Source organism: Lygodium microphyllum, chromosome 12 (assembly GCF_053477565.2).
Source record: "Lygodium microphyllum isolate KBCC chromosome 12, Lygodium_microphyllum_v1.1.10, whole genome shotgun sequence".
In the NCBI taxonomy this organism is placed as follows: domain Eukaryota; kingdom Viridiplantae; phylum Streptophyta; class Polypodiopsida; order Schizaeales; family Lygodiaceae; genus Lygodium; species Lygodium microphyllum.
The window spans coordinates 2194243-2212330 of record NC_141146.1 but is presented as its reverse complement, the minus strand read 5'-3'; positions in this window follow the sequence as shown (position 1 = coordinate 2212330).

The following is an 18088-nucleotide window of genomic DNA, read 5'->3' as shown; positions in this document are numbered from 1 at the left end:
GCTAACATAAGCTCCCCACTCTGTAATGAAAGCTGTCTTATCCATATCTTCTAGATACATCCTGATCTGATTATATCCTGAAAAACCATCCAGGAAACTATACATCTCATGACCTGCTACATCATCCAGAAGAGAATCAGTAAAAGGAATGGGAAAGGGATCAATGATAGTAACTGCATTCAATTTCTTATAATCCACACAAACTCTGATCTTCCCATTCTTCTTTGGCACTACAAGAATAGGAGATTACCAAGTAACCTCATTAACTGGTTTGATAAACCCAACTCTCAAAAGCTTGTCAATTTCTTCCTTGACATGTTTGGCATAGTTAGGATTCATTCTATACCTCTTCTAGACAATAGGCTTAGCATCTTTCTTCAAATTTATCATGTGCTGATACACAGTTGGATCAAATCCTTTCATATCTCTACACAACTGAATTAAATCCTGCTTGAAATTCTCTTCCAGAAAAATGCTCACCTTGATGGGTTTAGGCTCTCCTTTTATATTCAAGTTAACCTCCTGAACCTCATCTTCAACCACTCTTGCTAATCTTCTCATTGTATGCTCATATCTTAGTTCAGCCTAAATGATAGCTTTCTACCCTTCTTCATCCAATGCACCAGAACTGTCCATAAAACTATCCATATCACTTTGTTGTTTCTTAGGTATTTCTTGCTGAGAAACTTTAGGATAATTTGTACTTTGATCCCAAATTAATTTATTCTACTCATTCCCAGACCTGTCTTGAAATACAGACTGCTCCTACTCTGTTGAGATATCGAGCTCCACTCGTGATATGCCAGGGTGACCGTTGTGCATTTATGTCACCGACGTGTTAGTTGCAGATGCGGTTGGTACACCGCCCATGAATAATAGCTACATGATAGCTATCCTTATCTACTCTAGTTTGTGGCTCAGTTAGTATGCCACCTTAGTTAGTTGAGTTTGGTTTGAGACCCATATATAGGGTTCTTCTATTTCTTTGTATGAGAGTTCTTTTGGCTTACACAACTAAGAAGAGGAAAACTGTTTTCAGCCTCCACCCTTGTGTGTCTTCCCCCATTGTGCAAGCAAGAAAGCTACAAGTGAGACTCCTTCCTTCTCTCCCACAATCTTGACATGGTATCAGAGCCTTGTTCGTGGTAAGGAGCTCAAGAAAGCAAGCCAAGCTCGCGGTGTTCTGGTAAGAGGAGCAGTGTTGCTTTCATTTTCTGTTTTGGGAGCAGATCTCTGCAGGTATCACAGCCGGAAATTGCAAGAGTGCATTGTCTCAGGTTGAGACGCCCTTCGCGGTGAAGCAAGAGGGCAGTATATACCGCGGGAGAAGGCCTTTAGCCCTCGGCGACCCTGTTTTTTTTATTTGAGGCCATTTCGGGGCTTGTTTTGAAGGCGGAAGTTTTCTGCACGCACTCAAGAAAAGGCTGTGTTTTATGCTGTGCGACCACTGTTTTACAGGTCGGTGAAAAGTTACCGCAGAGATTGCATCATATGCTTGTGTGCAGAGACATTGGGAGTTACAGAATCATCCCTGTTGCCTGTTGATGCAAAATCGTCACTAGGAAGTGACTGTGTGGTCAAATACCACTTTCGCCAGTTTTGTAGATTTGCTCTTGTGAGGGTGAAGCTGTGTTTTTTGCAGTGACAGAATTTTTTGCAGTATTCTGTAATGGCATCTGATTCTCTCTCACAGATTGTCACTGAAAAGCTTGACAAGAACAACTTCCAAGCATGGAAGTTTAGAATGACAAATTTCCTTATGGGAAAAGGATATTGGAAATTTGTTTCAGGAAATGAAGAAGAACCAGTTCTTCCTGATGTTCCCAATCAACAGCAAATGCAGGCATTTAAAGCATGGCATGAGAGAGCCAGGAAAGTTATGTACTGGCTGTTTATCAGTATTTCAGACTCTATGATTGTGCATATTCAGGATGCAAGTACGCCAAAGGAGGCATGGGATACTCTGTCAAAGATGTATAGCACAAATACGCAAGCCAGGAAAATGTAGCTCAAGCAAGAGTTGCACAATGTGCAAAGAGAAAATATGAGCATCAATGACTACCACATGAAGGTGAAGAAGATTGCAGATGCACTTGCTTCCATTGGGTCGCCAGTGGAAGATGATGATTTAGTTTCTGTGACCTTGAATGGTCTAGGAAAGGATTATGCGCAGTTTCGGACATCCATTTCCGTCCGTGAAAGATTTCCTGATTTTGAGGAGTTGATTGCTTTTCTAATTTCTGAGAAGCAGAGAAATGGTGGTGCATCTTCTTCAGGAGGAACTTCAAAAGAAGCTGTCTTCTACTCAAATGCTGGAAGAGGTAGAGGCAGAGGTAGAGGAGGCCGATCTGGAGGCCGTTGTAGAAATCAGAATATGCAGCAAACTCAAGAAAACCAGTCCTATGGAGGAGGACGTGGTAACTCTAGAGGCAGGGGGAACCAAAGAGGTCGTGGTGGATGGCAAAGAGGTCAAAATGCAAACAGTAATGTTGAATGCTACTATTGTGGTAAAATGGGTCATATGGCTAAAGACTGCTATAAAAAACAGAATGACATCATGAATGGAAAACTGCAACACGGGAATTATGCATCTTCTAGTAGATAGGGTGATGACAGAAATGAGCATTTGTTCATGGTGCAGCACATGAACAATTCTGTGACAAGTGCAGAAGAAAGCAATGATGTATGGTATGTTGACTCAGGTGCATCAAACCACATGATAGGTCATGCAGAATGGATGGAGGATGCAAGGAAAATGGAAAAACTAGGATTTGTGGAGACTAGTGATGATACTGCACATCCTATTGTGCAGATTGGAAAAATTCCTTTGTCTATGCAGGATGGGAAAAAGAAATACCTGTCCGATGTATTTCATGTCCCAAATATCACCAAGAATCTGGTTTCTGTTGGTCAAATGGTTGAGCAGGGCTTGCAGGTCAGATTTAATCCTCATGGATGCTTTGTTGAGGATATGAAAAATAAAGGTCGCTTGATAGCAAAAGGAAAGAAGAAGGGCAGAATGTTTACATTGGATGCAGACATGAATTGAGTGCAGCAATGTTTGCTCATGGGACCGGTGTAGTTGCAGATATTGATATCTGGCATAAACGCATTGGTCATGTTAATGTACAGCGACTTAAATCAATGCAGGCCCAAAATATTGTTTTGCAGGATTGCCTAAATTCAAGGTTGCAGAAATGCATAAGGTATGTGAAGCCTGCCAATTTGGAAAACAGGCAAGGAAACCATTTCCTAGACATGTTCAAGAGAGTGAGAAGCCATTGGAATTAATCCAGTCTGATGTGTGGACTACTAAAGCTGCATCTCTTGGAGGCTGTCATTATTTTGTCACTTTTATTGATGACTATAGCAGAAAAGTTTGGGTATATTTTATGAAGAAGAAAAGTGAAGTGTTTGGGCATTTCAAAACTCTTAAAGCTATGGTTGAAAAAGAAACAGGTCTGCAAATAAAATGCCTAAGGTCAGATGGAGGGGGAGAGTACCTCTCAAATGAGTTTGCAAGGTTCTTGCAGGAGCATGGCATAAAGCAGCAATATTCATGTAGTCATACCCCACAACAAAATGGAATTGCAGAAAGAAAAAACAGGCATATTGGAGAGGTATCTCGTGCCATGCTCAATGAAAAAGACCTGCCAGATTTTTATTGGGCTGAAGCGGTTGCTACAGCAGTCTACATAATGAACAGGACTCCCACTGCAGCAATACATGGAATGACTCCAGAGGAGAGGTATACTAGTAGGAAACCAGATATTTCTCATTTGAAAATTTTTGGCTGCATTGCCTATGTACATGTGCCAGATGAGTTGAGATCCAAGTTGGATCCAAAAGCTGAGAAGTGCATCTTTATTGGTTACTCTCTGCAGCAAAAAGGGTATAGATGCTATAACCCTTCTACTCGTAAGTTTACAGTGAGCAGAGATGTTGTTTTTGATGAGATGAGTAGCTGGTATAAACCAGTAAATGTGATTGATGATGTAGATGCACAAAATGGTAATGCTGCACAGAATTCACAGTAGCAGTCACAAAATATTAGTGGACCTGGAGCGTCCTCTAGTAGTGGTTCACACTCTTCGCCATGGACAGGCAGATTGAGATCAGGAGAATCTTCTCAAAGCAATGCAGATAGTGGTATGCAGGTATCACGAAAAGGAAAAGAGAAGGTTGATCAGCCCATGTTTGATGTGAATGCAGGTCACTCTTATGTGGATGGTGAATCCAGTGGCTCAGAACAGAGCATTGATGATGAGTTGGGTATTCCTTCTATTGTTACACTTGGAGTAAGGAAGACCAGGGATGTTTTGAGAGCACCTGGGAGTGAACCTACTTTACGCAAGTCAACCAGAGTTAGGTATCCTGTGGATAGGCTGAAATATGATGGATTTACAGCCATTCACTATGCATATATGGTCAAAGTGATACAGGAACCAGAACCCACTTCTTTTGAGCAAGCCATGGGAAAAGAAAAATGGGAGAAAGCCATGGATGAAGAAATGGATGCCTTGGAAGAAAATGCTACATGGGAATTGGTACCTTTGCTTAAAGGTAAGAATGCAATTGGCTGTAAGTGGGTTTATAAGGTGAAGCACAATGCAGATGGTTCTGTGAACAGATACAAGGCAAGATTAGTAGTCAAGGGGTATGCACAAACATATGGCATTGACTATGAAGAAACATTCAGTCCGGTTGCAAGGATGGCAACCGTAAGAGCAGTCATTGCTATGGTTGCATCAAAGGGATGGTCTTTACATCAGATGAATGTAAAGAATGCCTTCTTGCATGGTGATTTGCAAGAAGAGGTCTATATGGAGCAGCCACCAGGTTATGTGCATGATGTTCATCATGAGTTTGTTTGCAGGTTGAAGAAAGCCTTGTATGGCTTGAAGCAAGCACCTAGAGCATGGTCTGACAAGATAGGACAGTATCTTGTCACTATTGGCTTTCAGATTTCCAAGGCAGATTTCTCACTTTATGTGAGAAAAACAGAGAAAGGTATTATGCTACTTGTCATTTATGTTGATGATTTGATTATGACAGGTGACAGTGATGAAGATATCCTTCATGTGAAAATGCTATTGAAGCAGAAGTTTGAGATGAAGGATTTGGGAGAGCTGCGTTATTTCTTGGGCATTGAGGTGATTAGATCACCAAGTGGGATACAGCTCTTGCAGAGGCAGTATGGATTGGACATGCTGTCCAAATATGGGATGACAGGCTGTAAACAGACGCATAGTAGGAAGCTTGATTTATATGACTATTACCAGGCCAGATTTGAGCTATGCTGTTGGATTGGTAAGTCAGTTTATGCAGGCTCCAAGGAAACCGCATTTGGATGCAGCTAGACCCATACTCAGGTATGCGAAGTCCACATTGCAGTATGGACTATTTTATGAGACAGGGGTTCAGATACAGTTGCATGGATACACTGATGCTGATTGGGCTGGTAGTATTTCTGATAGAAGATCTACCAGTGGATATGTGTTCTCTTTTGGGAGTGCTGCAGTCACTTGGAGCAGTAAGAAACAGCCTACAGTTGCCTTGTCGAGCACAGAGGCTGAGTACAGGGGTGCAGCAATGGCTGCATGTGAGGTAGCTTGGTTGCATAAGCTACTTTATGATATGCATCAGCCTCCTACAGATGGGCCAGTTGTCATTTATTGTGACAACATGAGTAGTATACACTTGGCAAATAACCCAGTCTATCATGCTAGAACAAAGCACATTGAGGTGCATTATCACTATGTGCGGGAGAGGGTTTTACTAGGTCTTATTGATCTAGTTTATGTCAGCACAGAGGATCAGGTAGGTGACATATTTACGAAGGCATTGGGCACAGAGAAGCTGCGTTCAGAGACCTGCTTGGTGTGCAGGAATTGGGATTGAGCTCGAGGGGGAGTGTTGAGATATCGAGCTCCACTCGTGATATGCTAGGGTGACCGTTGTGCATTTATGTCACCGACGTGTTAGTTGCAGATGCGGTTGGTACACCGCCCATGAATAATAGCTACATGATAGCTATCCTTATCTACTCTAGTTCGTGGCTCAATTAGTATGCCACCTTAGTTAGTTGAGTTTGGTTTGAGACCCATATATAGGGTTCTTCTATTTCTTTGTATGAGAGTTCTTTTGGCTTACACAACTAAGAAGAGGAAAACTGTTTTCAGCCTCCACCCTTGTGTGTCTTCCCCCATTGTGCAAGCAAGAAAGCTACAAGTGAGACTCCTTCCTTCTCTCCCACAATCTTGACATACTCTTCAAGAAAACCTTTCCAATTTTGCCATGACTAATTTTGTACTACAGTTTGAATAGTTTACTATTGCTTGGCAACATTTCCAGTCATATTAGGCTGCTCCTGATACTCTTGTATAATACCATCAACATCAATTTCAAAAACTAGAACCACATAAGAATTTTCTTGAAGAAATAACTCCTCCTCGTCATCTTCTACCTCGTCTGCGAAATTAATAGTTTGAGCTACTACAGGTCTAGCTGAAAATTTCAAAACAGTATTATTTAGTATGGATAACCTAATTTCCTTAAGTCCTCTTGGGATACACACATAGTCATTTACCCAATCTTGCTTAAGTATCCAGTTTGAACCAGAGTCTTCCCAACAGCATTGTATAAGAGTCTCCAATTTCTGACATTCTCAAAACCACAAAACTAACCCTAAAGTTCAGACCACTACTCAAATTTGTTGATTTCTAAGAATACCCAAAGGCTATAACCTCCTTTGGTCTTCCATCCAAAAATGGGGCTGGGAATAACTCTTCTTGCTTTGTTGCCAAATATGTATGTTCAAAAAGTATATTAACTCCTAAACCTTTATCCAATAAGACATCATCATATTTTTTTTCTGCATACTCGACTTGAATGGTGGGTACTTGATAATCCACAACTTCCTATTGAGTTGGTATGACTGCCTGACACTCAAGAATTACTTGATCTTGAATTGTTATACCTTCAAGAACTTCATGTTGCTTTTGCCTGATCTTTAGTAGTAATTTCTCCTTAAATCTCGATATTAGATCCAAAATTTTCTCCAAAGTCAAATGCAAAGAACACTTTGCTAAAGCTTGAAATAGCTCCTCAGAACCTCCTTACTGTAATTTCCCAGCATTTATGCTATCAAGAACCTACTCCTGATCATCAAGAGACTGGTTCTACTGTTCAAGAACATACTCCTGATATTCATCAGGAAACTGCTTCTGCAATTCAGACTTGAATCCTCTACATTATCAACTTGATTAGATTCAAATTCTTTAGCCATTTTTTGCATTTTTCTAACTTGCTTTGTTGCATTTTTCCTTGTCTTCTCTTACTCCTGCCAATCAAGCTTCATACCAGCTTGGCTCCTAGTTGCTACTAAAACCCTTGGTTCCTCTTGACATTCCACCACTTCAATACAATTAGAACAATCACAATGAATATGCATACTTGCAGCATTAATACTACTTGACACCCCCTTTGCTTCATGTTGAACCTTCTCTTACTAAATTTTCCTACAGCCAATAGTTCCTACACCATCAGGAGATTGCCTTTTCTCATCTTGATCAGGTAACTCTATAAGGACTGCTGTAACTAGGGAATCTATTGATGAGATGCTCCTACAAGTCTTTCGTCATTGTGGGACCTTGCTACTGGCATTCCTCTCTCAGTCCTATGTCTTGCCCAAAGTTCATAGTTTGGTCCAACAAAGTGTCCTTGATTTCCACAATAGTGGCATGCTCCAGTTTGGGTAGTTTGTTGTTGTGTCTAAAAATTTCCCCACGTCTCTCTTGCTTGCATTCTTCTAGGTCCTCTGAAGGGTCTCTGTGGTATGGTGTCAGGATTAATATGATTTACTGTAGCTAGTTGAATAAGTCTTGGCCTAGCCTGCATCAATGTCTTTTGCTGTGCCATCCTGACATTAGGATTATACCAGCATGTCCTAGTTTCATGGCCCTTTCTCTGACATATTTCACAATGCTTTTCCTTCTTCTTACTTTCAAAAATACCCAAATCTTTTAACTTTTTTTTAAATCATTTTATCCAACTCGATGTCCTCTAACTTCTTCCTATCTTTTTGCTTTCTTCTTTTTGGTCTTGGCTGATCCTGATTTCTTCTTCTTCTTATGTCTCCTCTTGCTAAAGTTATCTTCATTAGAATCACTTGAATCATCATCTAAATCTGAGCTGTAATCACTATCCTCAACATCACTATCCATGTCTAAATCTAATTCTGAATTTGTATCATAATTTGAGTTTGAAGAATCCTCATCTTTATTATTCTTAGATCTAGAGGTACCAAGTATTTTCTCCACTCTCATAGCTGCCCTAATCAATGTGTCCAATGTATCATTCTGACCCATCTCCACATTGGCAATGGGATTCAGAATCTTACCTCTCAAACCCTTCATAAAATAGGTAATATGCATTTCCACTGAAGGTGTATTATTAGCATCCAGCCTATTCATATAGGTTCCTAAATTTCTAGGCATAGTCCTCCACCAACATAGTCTTTTGTTTGATCTTGTTTATCTTCCTTAAAATATCTCATGGAGTTTTGTCCTTATGGAACATGCTTAAAAATGTTATTTTAAGAGCATCATATGAATTAAAGGCTGCCATGCCATAACTGGCAAACCAGTCCATAGCCTTTCCCTGAAAGGTGGCAACAAAGTGTTGCTTTTTGACTTGGTCCCCATACATTTGATTAAAGCCACTGGTTGTCCATCTTGTCTCGAATTGTGCCACATGGAAATTTGGGTCTTCTTTCTTCTTGCCTGAAAATTTGGATGCTCAAACCTTTGGATTAACTAACTGATTCTAATTCATTATGATTTTCTTCCTGGGCTTCCTTTGAGGTGTTAATGGATTAAAATTCAGAACCCTCTGAGATGAAATTCTAACCCTTAACAAAAATGTTCTTCCTAGCACTGCATGTTGTAGCCTCTCAAATGTTTGCTTAGGAGGGGTATCTTGTTGTTTAAGAGGTAATATATCCTCATCATTGGATAAATTTGTAGAGTCTGTTGAAGTGGAAGGAGAGTGATAGGATGTTGAGGTACCTGCAAAGGTACCCCTTCCAAAGAAATCTGCCTAGCATCAATAAACTACTCCTCATCCAGCCTGTCCAAGACTTCTTAACCTCTCCTATCATCCAGCCTTGCATCCTATTGTTGCTCACTTACTAAAGCCTCCCTAATTTTCGTGGATCTGCTCTTGGTAAAGATGGGATTGGAGATATAGGGATAATTGTCTAACATAAATACTACCCATAGAAGGCACCCTATCAAATCTCACATCTCCATGGAGAAATGGTGCAACATACAAAAACGATTCACTTTCTCCTCCATTGCAGCATTCATCCTTTTTTCTACCCCATTTCCAACCACCACATCTCAAATAACGGTTTATTCTAGATCTGTGCCTTAATCAAGAAAATGACTTCCCTAAAACTAGCAAGATCACCAAAGTGTTTAGGACATACATCACGAGAAAACAAAGAATACATCACCACATCATCGTCTTAAAAATAGAGAACATGAACATGAATATACTATCTGTGCAGACTTCAATCACCATAGCCAAGAGTTTTAGTGATTCCATAATGCAAATCAAAGACTCAAACATGTAAAGATCATGAATCAATTATTAAGAACAGCTTGGGTAGCCATTAAAAGCATGGCTCTGCCTTCCTATCTGTATTTTAGAATCACACGACTGACTTCAAGAAAAGTAACTCCCTGAATACCAGAATCAGCACGTGACATATAGATAATCAGTCCCATGACATTGTAATACACATATACATAGGCTGATCCATATATAAAAGTAAAAGACTAAGGTTACTAATGGAATTCATGGCCTAGGGATTTGTACCCCTAATAGGTTCTATCATCTAGGTTTTTCAAAGTCCACTCCATAACAGAAGGTAATGATGAGGATCAACTTGCAAGCTCGTGGTCCTAATTTGACAACTGAGGTCTCTATACATCAGCTAGCTCCATCAGAGTTGTCCCACAAGAACTTCTCGTCCGACTAGAGTGATCATAGTTACCCTTGGTTCATGGAGTGCAATGCTCTTTTCCAATGATCGGTTAGGATTTAGGTATCCTTAACGAAGTTCTGGCACAATCGTTGCACATTTCTTGTGAGATAATTTCTAATCAAGGTTTTAAGACCTTACCCTAGGTAAGGTCAGCTCTATCTAACTTTTTCTAATTAACGTTTCGTTCAATCTCTTGAGAGAAGCTCCCAACTTACCGAGTCCACCCATCCATAGGACGGATCCATTAGGGATCTCACCCACCTACTTCTTCCCACAAATGGTTTTCTTTAGTTTTTTAATTTCCTATCACATTAAGTTATGCTATATAAAAGAAGCTTCGTTAATTAACCCATTATCACATGTTCCTTCATGTAATTTTACGGCACAACACAAAGATACAAAAAACAATCTTTTGGCAAAACATATTTGTTTATTATTTCACAATGTCATTTACAATGATTTTTCCCTTCTACCTACGCACTTCTACCTACACAAAAGATAAGCCTTCATTCTCTAGAAATCCCTTCTGTCTATGCAAGAGAAAAGAAACCCTCCAAGATTTTCGTCCCTTCACTAGTACTACCGGGACTCTAGGATCTCATCCTGATTCGTGTGAGGGTCATGCAGTTCCTAGGAGCGATCAAGAGATTTACAGCTAGAGTCTCCCCTAGCACTCTTGCCTCCTCCTATTCCTAACGGATTCCTCACCGAGTGACCTCCCACTGCAAGGACCAGTCCAAAGCTCCTCACGGTGGTACAAAACAATCCCCCTTGGAGTAGGGTTCCATGTCTAGCCATGGGGAAGGCATAGCACAATCTTTCCTCTTATTATCTTGATTATGTATTTACAATCAGATCTAACTACTGCAAGCACAATCAATCTTTCATGTGCAACCATCAATGCATGCATAAATCAAAAGGAAACAACAACAAATGTTTTTAGCATAGGAAGCAACCCCACCCATATCTAGGGTTTCTCTTTTAAGGTCCCACCTTATTCTTAGGGTTTCGCTTCTTAATTGCAACTCTTTTTCAAGATCCGAAAGTTATTTCGCGAATCTGATTAATTGTAAAAAGTCTATTTTATCCTTATGAAAAATTTGTTATTTCCACCCTAAAAGATAATATGGGCATTTGTGCCTATGGTAGGCAATCCATGCGCTACCTTGCCCTAACCCGTGCTTAGCAGGATTTCAAATGCTTTTCCAAGTCTATTTAGACTTTAGAATTTGTATCAGTAAATTGTTATCAATGTCCAACAAGTCCTACAGACTTTCGATATTTATTTAATTTCTTGATATTGATAGTTTCAGGGTTGTTGAGTATTTCATAGTTATTTTCACTTCAACATTCTTGATATTTTAGGTTAGGTTTTCTCACTAATTCATACATGGGTCAACTCATGATATTGACATTCTTGCTAATATAATCGTTAATATTAACATTACGTGTGTTTTCAACAAGAAAATAATTTTTATTTGATTCTACCCATATTCTATGCTTTAATCGATGATGTTACCATTTACTAAACTTTCAACATTATCTAGAAAAATCAATTTTCTTTGAGCTATGTCCTAAGTGCAATGCTTATTGTTTTTTTGAAAACATTATTCCAAGCAATGCAAAATCATAAGTGTAATTTTTCTTTCATCTTTCAGACATCTATTTATATTTCCATGCATCTAATTTATGCGCGTCTAGTAACTATTTTTCTATGCAATTTTTTGTTGATTTAATGCACTATTTATTTGTAATGAATGAAGCTGAGGGGAGAGAGGATAAGAGCTGAAGAGAGAGCGAGAGAGAGCAAGAAGAAGAGAAAAGAAGACTAGAAGAGGAGAGAGAAAGACAAGAAATAGGAGAGAAGGAAAGAGGAAGCCATGGAAGCTGGAGATGAAGGTAAAGAGTATGATCTTGATAATAACTGGTTGCCCTAGTCTAGGGCTTTTACACCTTATATACCCCGGTCAGTGTGACTGGATGTCTAAACCCTAGTTAGTGTGTGTTCGGTTTGTTACAATCCATCCCCACCCTGAAGGTTTTTCCCTAAAAAACAAGGAGAAGTGGAGGGGAGTGATGGGTGGGCTAAGGGAGGGTTGTAGAGTACTACTTTGAGCCCTTTGGCAATGAAAATTGGGTGGGTAGAGAGTTGGGATAGCATGCTAGATCGGCCTACTGAAGTAAACAGGTCATAACTTTTGATAGGCTACTCCAAATAGGGCATACTATATGTTGAAACGGAGCTTATGATGAGTACTTTTAGCCTATGTAGGGTGCACATGCCTAAGATTTGAGTAAGTACAAAATTGTTCTAAAATATTGTGCAGTCTGTAGGTAGAGGGTGCTCAAAAGGGGCATGACCGGCTAGTCTTCCAACCATGGGGCCTCATGTAGGTAAGGGAATTCACTGACAATGGTTGTTGGGTGCCAGGAGGCTTCTTCTAGGGGTAGGCCTTGCCATTTGATGAGCTATTTTTTAATGGATTGAGACCATAAATGCTTATCTTACTACTCAGTGATTGCTTCAAGAATATACTGAGTGATTCCTTCTTCATGTATGGGGGGGAGTTCTTCCACATAGTCCACTGAGGATCCCACGAAGGGTTTCAGCTGGTTGGCATGAAACACATTGTGGATTTTGGTGCTAGGGGGAGTTTTAAGCGGTAGGCCAAGTCACCAACTCTCTTCAAGAATTGGTATGGGCCATAGAAGCGGTGGGCCAACTTGTTACTACTGTCCTCTTTGAGAGTCGAGTAGCAGGACTTAGGAACTTTCAAAAGAACCAATTCCCCTTCTTGGAATTCTAAATGCTTTTATTTCTCATCAACATAGAGTTTCATGTGTATTTGGGCCTTTTGAAGGTTCATTTTACATTGTTGAAGTAGGGCTTGCATGCAATTCAAACTCTGAGGATTGATCTTATCATTAAATAAGACTGTGGAGAGAGGGACCTTATACCCATATAAGGCCTCAAAAGGAGAAACTCCAATGCTAGAGTGTGTGGAGTTATAATATGCAAAGTCAGCCAAGTGGAGCCATGTATCCCAACTATGTTGTACATCATGGCAAAAGTGCCTCAAATATGTCTCGAGTCATTTGTTCACTCTTTTAGTCTGGCCATCAGACTGAGGGTGGTATGCAGTGGATGGAGCAAGCTTGGTCCCCATGGAGGTGAAAATTGTCTACTAGAAGTTGCTCATGAACTTGGCATCCTAATCATATACTATAACTTGTGGCAAGCCATGCAACTTGAAGACATTTTCCATAAATTGAGTGGCCACCTGAGAGGCAGTGTATTGGGTCTTAGTGGAGATAAAGTGGAGGGCAGCTTTGGTGAGGCGATCAACTACCACATAGATACTATTTCACCCTTTCTTGGTCGTGGGAAGGCCAGTGATAAAGTCCATTGTGATTTGAGTCCATTTCCCTTCAGGGATAGGGAGAGGCTGCAAGAGGCCAGCGGGCCTAAGTGTACTATCCTTCTTCTGTTGGCATGGAACACATTTGGTCACAAAGTCCTTGACATCCCTCCATAAGATTTTCCAATGAAAGCTCTTGGCAATCCTGTCATATGTTTTGAAAACACCCAAGTGACCAGCCGTGGGGCAAGAATGCATATCTTCCATGCTTTTCTACGTGAAGGGGGAAGTGTGGGGGATGTCAATCTTGCCATGGGACCAAACAAGGACATGTTTGAGCTGATATTGGGAGTTTTGAGCCATGACCCCATGCTGTAATTTCTGAAATATGTGGCTGAAGTGATCATCTAACAAGTAAGCCTCTTGATGCTCTTCAACCCAATCACTGTGCAATTCAGAGATAGAGGATACTCTACGTGCCCACATTCAAGAGAGTGAATTAGCCACAATATTATCATTTCCCTAAGTGTGCGAGATGTCAAAGTCATAGTTCTGTAAGGTTGCCACCCATCGCCTTTGCTTGGGAGTCAAAGTGGACTGAGTAAAGAAGTACTGGAGGACTCGGTGGTCGCTTTTCACCTGGAAGTGGCTGCCATACAAATAGTAGTGCCATTTCTTGATCGCATGGAGGATGGCCAACATCTCCTGGTCATATACATTCATTTGCATCTCCTTCTCATCAAGTTTGCAGCTCTCAAATGCAATCACACTATGCTCTTGCAAAAGTATTGCACCAATAACCCAACCACTAGCATCACAATGAATGGTAAACAACTTAGAGAAGTCGGGGCAAACAAGGATGGGGGCTGAAGTGAGTGCATCCTTTAATTGTTTGAAGCTATGATCAGTAGTGGCATCCCAAAAGAATAACTCCTTTTTTAAGTGATTAGTTAAAGGTGCTACAATGGTGGCATAGTTCTTAATGAAGCATATGTACAATGAGGAGAGACCAAGGAAGCCACACAAAGAGGTGGTGGTGGAAGGAGTGGGCCAATCTCTAACACATTGCACCTTCTTTGGGTCAGCCTATATGCCATTTTTGCTCACAATATGTCCCAAGTACTCCATGGATGTTTGCATGAAGGTGCATTTTCCTTAGCAAAGAGTTGATTCTCTCTCGATATGTCAAACACCCTTTTGACATGTGTCAAATGCTCCTTGGACGACTTGCTGTAAATGAGGATGTCATCAAAGAAAACAAGCACAAACTTGAACAGAAAGGGTTGTAGGACTTTGTTCATGAGGCTTTGAAATGTGGTGGGGGCATCGGTCAACTCAAAAGGCATCACAAGAAAATGATAAGTCCATTATCAATTTGCAATACCATTTTGATCTCATCTCCCTCCCTCATATGAATCTGATGGTAGCCAGAGCGCAAGTCAATCTTAGTGAAAAAGCATGCCCCTTTCAACTCATCCAACAAGTCGTCAATTAGTGGGATGGGGTAACAGTTCTTCACCGTGATTTTGTTTAAGTCTTTGTAGTCAATGCACATGCAAAAGGAGCCATCTTTGTTTTTTACTAATAGGACAAGGGATGCATAGAGGAAAGAACTCGGTTCAATGAAACCCGTCTCTAATAACTCCTTGACTTGCTTTGTAACCTCTTTATGCTCACACTTGGAGAGTCTGTAAGGGGGACTTGTTTACTGGCTTGGAATGGGGCTCTAAGTCAAGTGGGTGGTCCACTTGTCTCTTAGGAGGGAGGGCTATAGACATCTGAAATAGGTCATTGTATTCCTCAAGTAAGGCCTACAAGGTTGAATCATTAGATACTGCAGAGGGTTGATTTGAGTTGTCCTTATTCAATTGCAAGACAAAGATTTGTGAGCATTTCTTAAACTCCCTTTTGAGTTGTTTTGCTGCAATTAGCTGAAAATCAGCATGATCTTGAACTCCCTCTAAGTGAATAGGCTACCCATGCATCATAAACTCCATGTAGAGCTAAGAGAAGTCCATAGAAAATTTTCCCAATTTTTTTAGTCAATCACAGCCCAAGACAACATCAATGGGGCCCATATCTAGGGCAATCAGATCAACCAGTGCCACATAATTTTCAGCCAAGCATAAGGAAACTGCAGGACATGCATGTGTGTAGATTTCTTCTTCTCCATTTGCTACTTGGACCTTCAAGATGTGGTGGAGTGCCAGAGGAGTGCATTTCAACCAATCAATGGCTAATTTATTGACAAAACTGTGTGTGTGTGTGTGTGTGTGTGTGTGTGTGTGTGTGTGTGTGTGTGTGTGTGTGTGTGTGTGTGTGTGTGTGTGTGTGTGTGTGTGTGTGAAGGATTTTATGACGTAATTTTTTTAAAAGTTATGAAATATTTATCAAAATTTAAGAGAAGGTTTGGATTATTTTAACGAATATTATGACTAATAAAAATATTGTAAAATCATCAATAAATTAAATTATGTTTTAATAATTTATAAAAGTTATTAAATTTTCAAAATGATCATAGTTTGAAAAAGATGATAGTTAATAAAACAACTTTTGAACATTAGTATTGGATCCACAAAAATTTAAAAGTAAATCTTTTAAAAAATAATTTTTAAATTTTCTTTTTCTTGATAAAGCATTAAATAACTTAGCTTAAGCTATTCTATGTAGAAACGAATGGGTGAATAATATCAAACTAAGTGTATTTGACCAAGTAGTTAGTGCGTTTATACTTAGTAATCGCATGTACATACATTTTAATGCTTCCATATTAGTATTTTACTATATTGTAGACTAAGTTCTTTTTGTGTGGAAGACGAAGGAAAAATGAAGAAGATCTCGGGTCTACTTTTCTATGAGCTCAATTCTCCATTATGTGTGTATACTCTTGGTTACTTTACCTCTCTTTCCTCGTATTTGTTTATATCATAGCAAAGTAGTCCCATACATGTGCAGAGCTCAATCAAAGGCTAAAGTGAAGGCAATGGAGTGTGAAAGAAAGAAAGCAAGCACGAATATAGCTGCATGAGCCTTCTGAGGCTGGTGGGGATGTAGTCTCTATGATGGCCTTGGTTCTGGCCCTACAAGTTGGTCAAAAGTAATTTCTAGGTATACTACAGATTCAACTGTGTTTACCATTTCCCAATGTAGAGGTTATAGATTTTGGATCTATAAGTTTTCAAGTGTTTTCTAGGTTGCAAACACAAAGAGAGCATCTACATAAAAATTACAAATTGTAGTTATTGTTGTGCAATTAGTGAAAAAAATGTGTGTTTTGGTTATAATGTACTTGGTATTAGCTTGGTTCCAAATTATATGCCTTGGAGGCTTCTTGTCTTGTCAAAATGTCTAATGATTTTAACCAAATGGTTAGTGAAAAGCTTGATAAGAATATGTATCCTACATGGAAGTTCAACATGATAAATTTCTTGAAGAAAAAAGGCATTTGGAGCTATATAAAGGAGACATGGCAATGCCACTCAAAGTCCCTTAGCAAAATGTTATTATAGAAGAAATAATGATTTAGAAGGATTAGGAGCAGACATGAAGTAAAGTTATGTATTGGCTATCTGTGAGTGTCACAGATAGTATAATGGACTATTTGTAGAAATCATAAATTCTCGCTATTGCTTGGAAGATTCTAGCAAGGTTATTTGAGGTACACACAAAGGCTAGAAAGCTATAACTCAAGTCAAAGCTAAATCAAGTTAAAAGAGGGAATCTATCCATTAATGACTATGCATTAAAGATAAAGTGTATTATCAAAGCTCTCAAATATATCAATGCAATTGATAATAATGATGTTATGTGAGCATACTTGCATAGACTTGGAGATAAGTACAAGAGTTAGAAGTTATCTATAAATGACAAGGATGATATCTTTAACTTTGCAAATCTGATTTCTGTGTTGATACTTGAGGAGAAAATCCTTGGCTTGAATTCTTCTTCTTCTCAAAGTAGGAGTAAGTCTAAACAAGTATTTTAGTCTACTGCCAAAGGTAGAGGTTTTGGCCTTGGCCAAGGCCAAGGTGGTGGTCATTGTCAAAGTTATGGTGTACAACAAAATAGGGGAGGATAGTCCTAAGAAAGGGGGAGGTAAAGAGGACAAGTTGCAAATCTTAATCGACCACAAAATTTTGGTGATAGTAGGAAATATTAGCATTATGGTGAGAAAGGTCACATTTCTAATAATTACTTTGAAAAGAAGACTTAAACTAGAAATAGGAAAAAGTGGCAAGGTAATTATGCTTCCACAACAAAAAACAATGATGACATAAGTGAGTAGCTCTTTGTCATGCAGCATTTTATGAATACCATGAAAGTTGATGGTTCATCTAAGAATGATGTATAGTGTGTGGACTCATGTACCTCTAACCACATGACTTCCCATGGAGAGTGGTTTAGAGAGATGGGTAGTCTAGAGTCTCCAGGATATGTGGAGACATGGCATGATACATTCCATGAGAAAAAATAACCATTACTATATCGAAACTATAAGAATTTTAAGTGATGCCTAGAATAGGGCTAATGTAGTAAAAAGGACATAACTTTTGATAAGAACCTCTCAATGAGACAAATATGGCATCAAAATCTAGAAGACATCCAAAAGTATGTATTCATTGCATAAAAATTCAAGTTCGATGTGGTTTGGCTAATTAATTTTATTGCATAAGTTTAA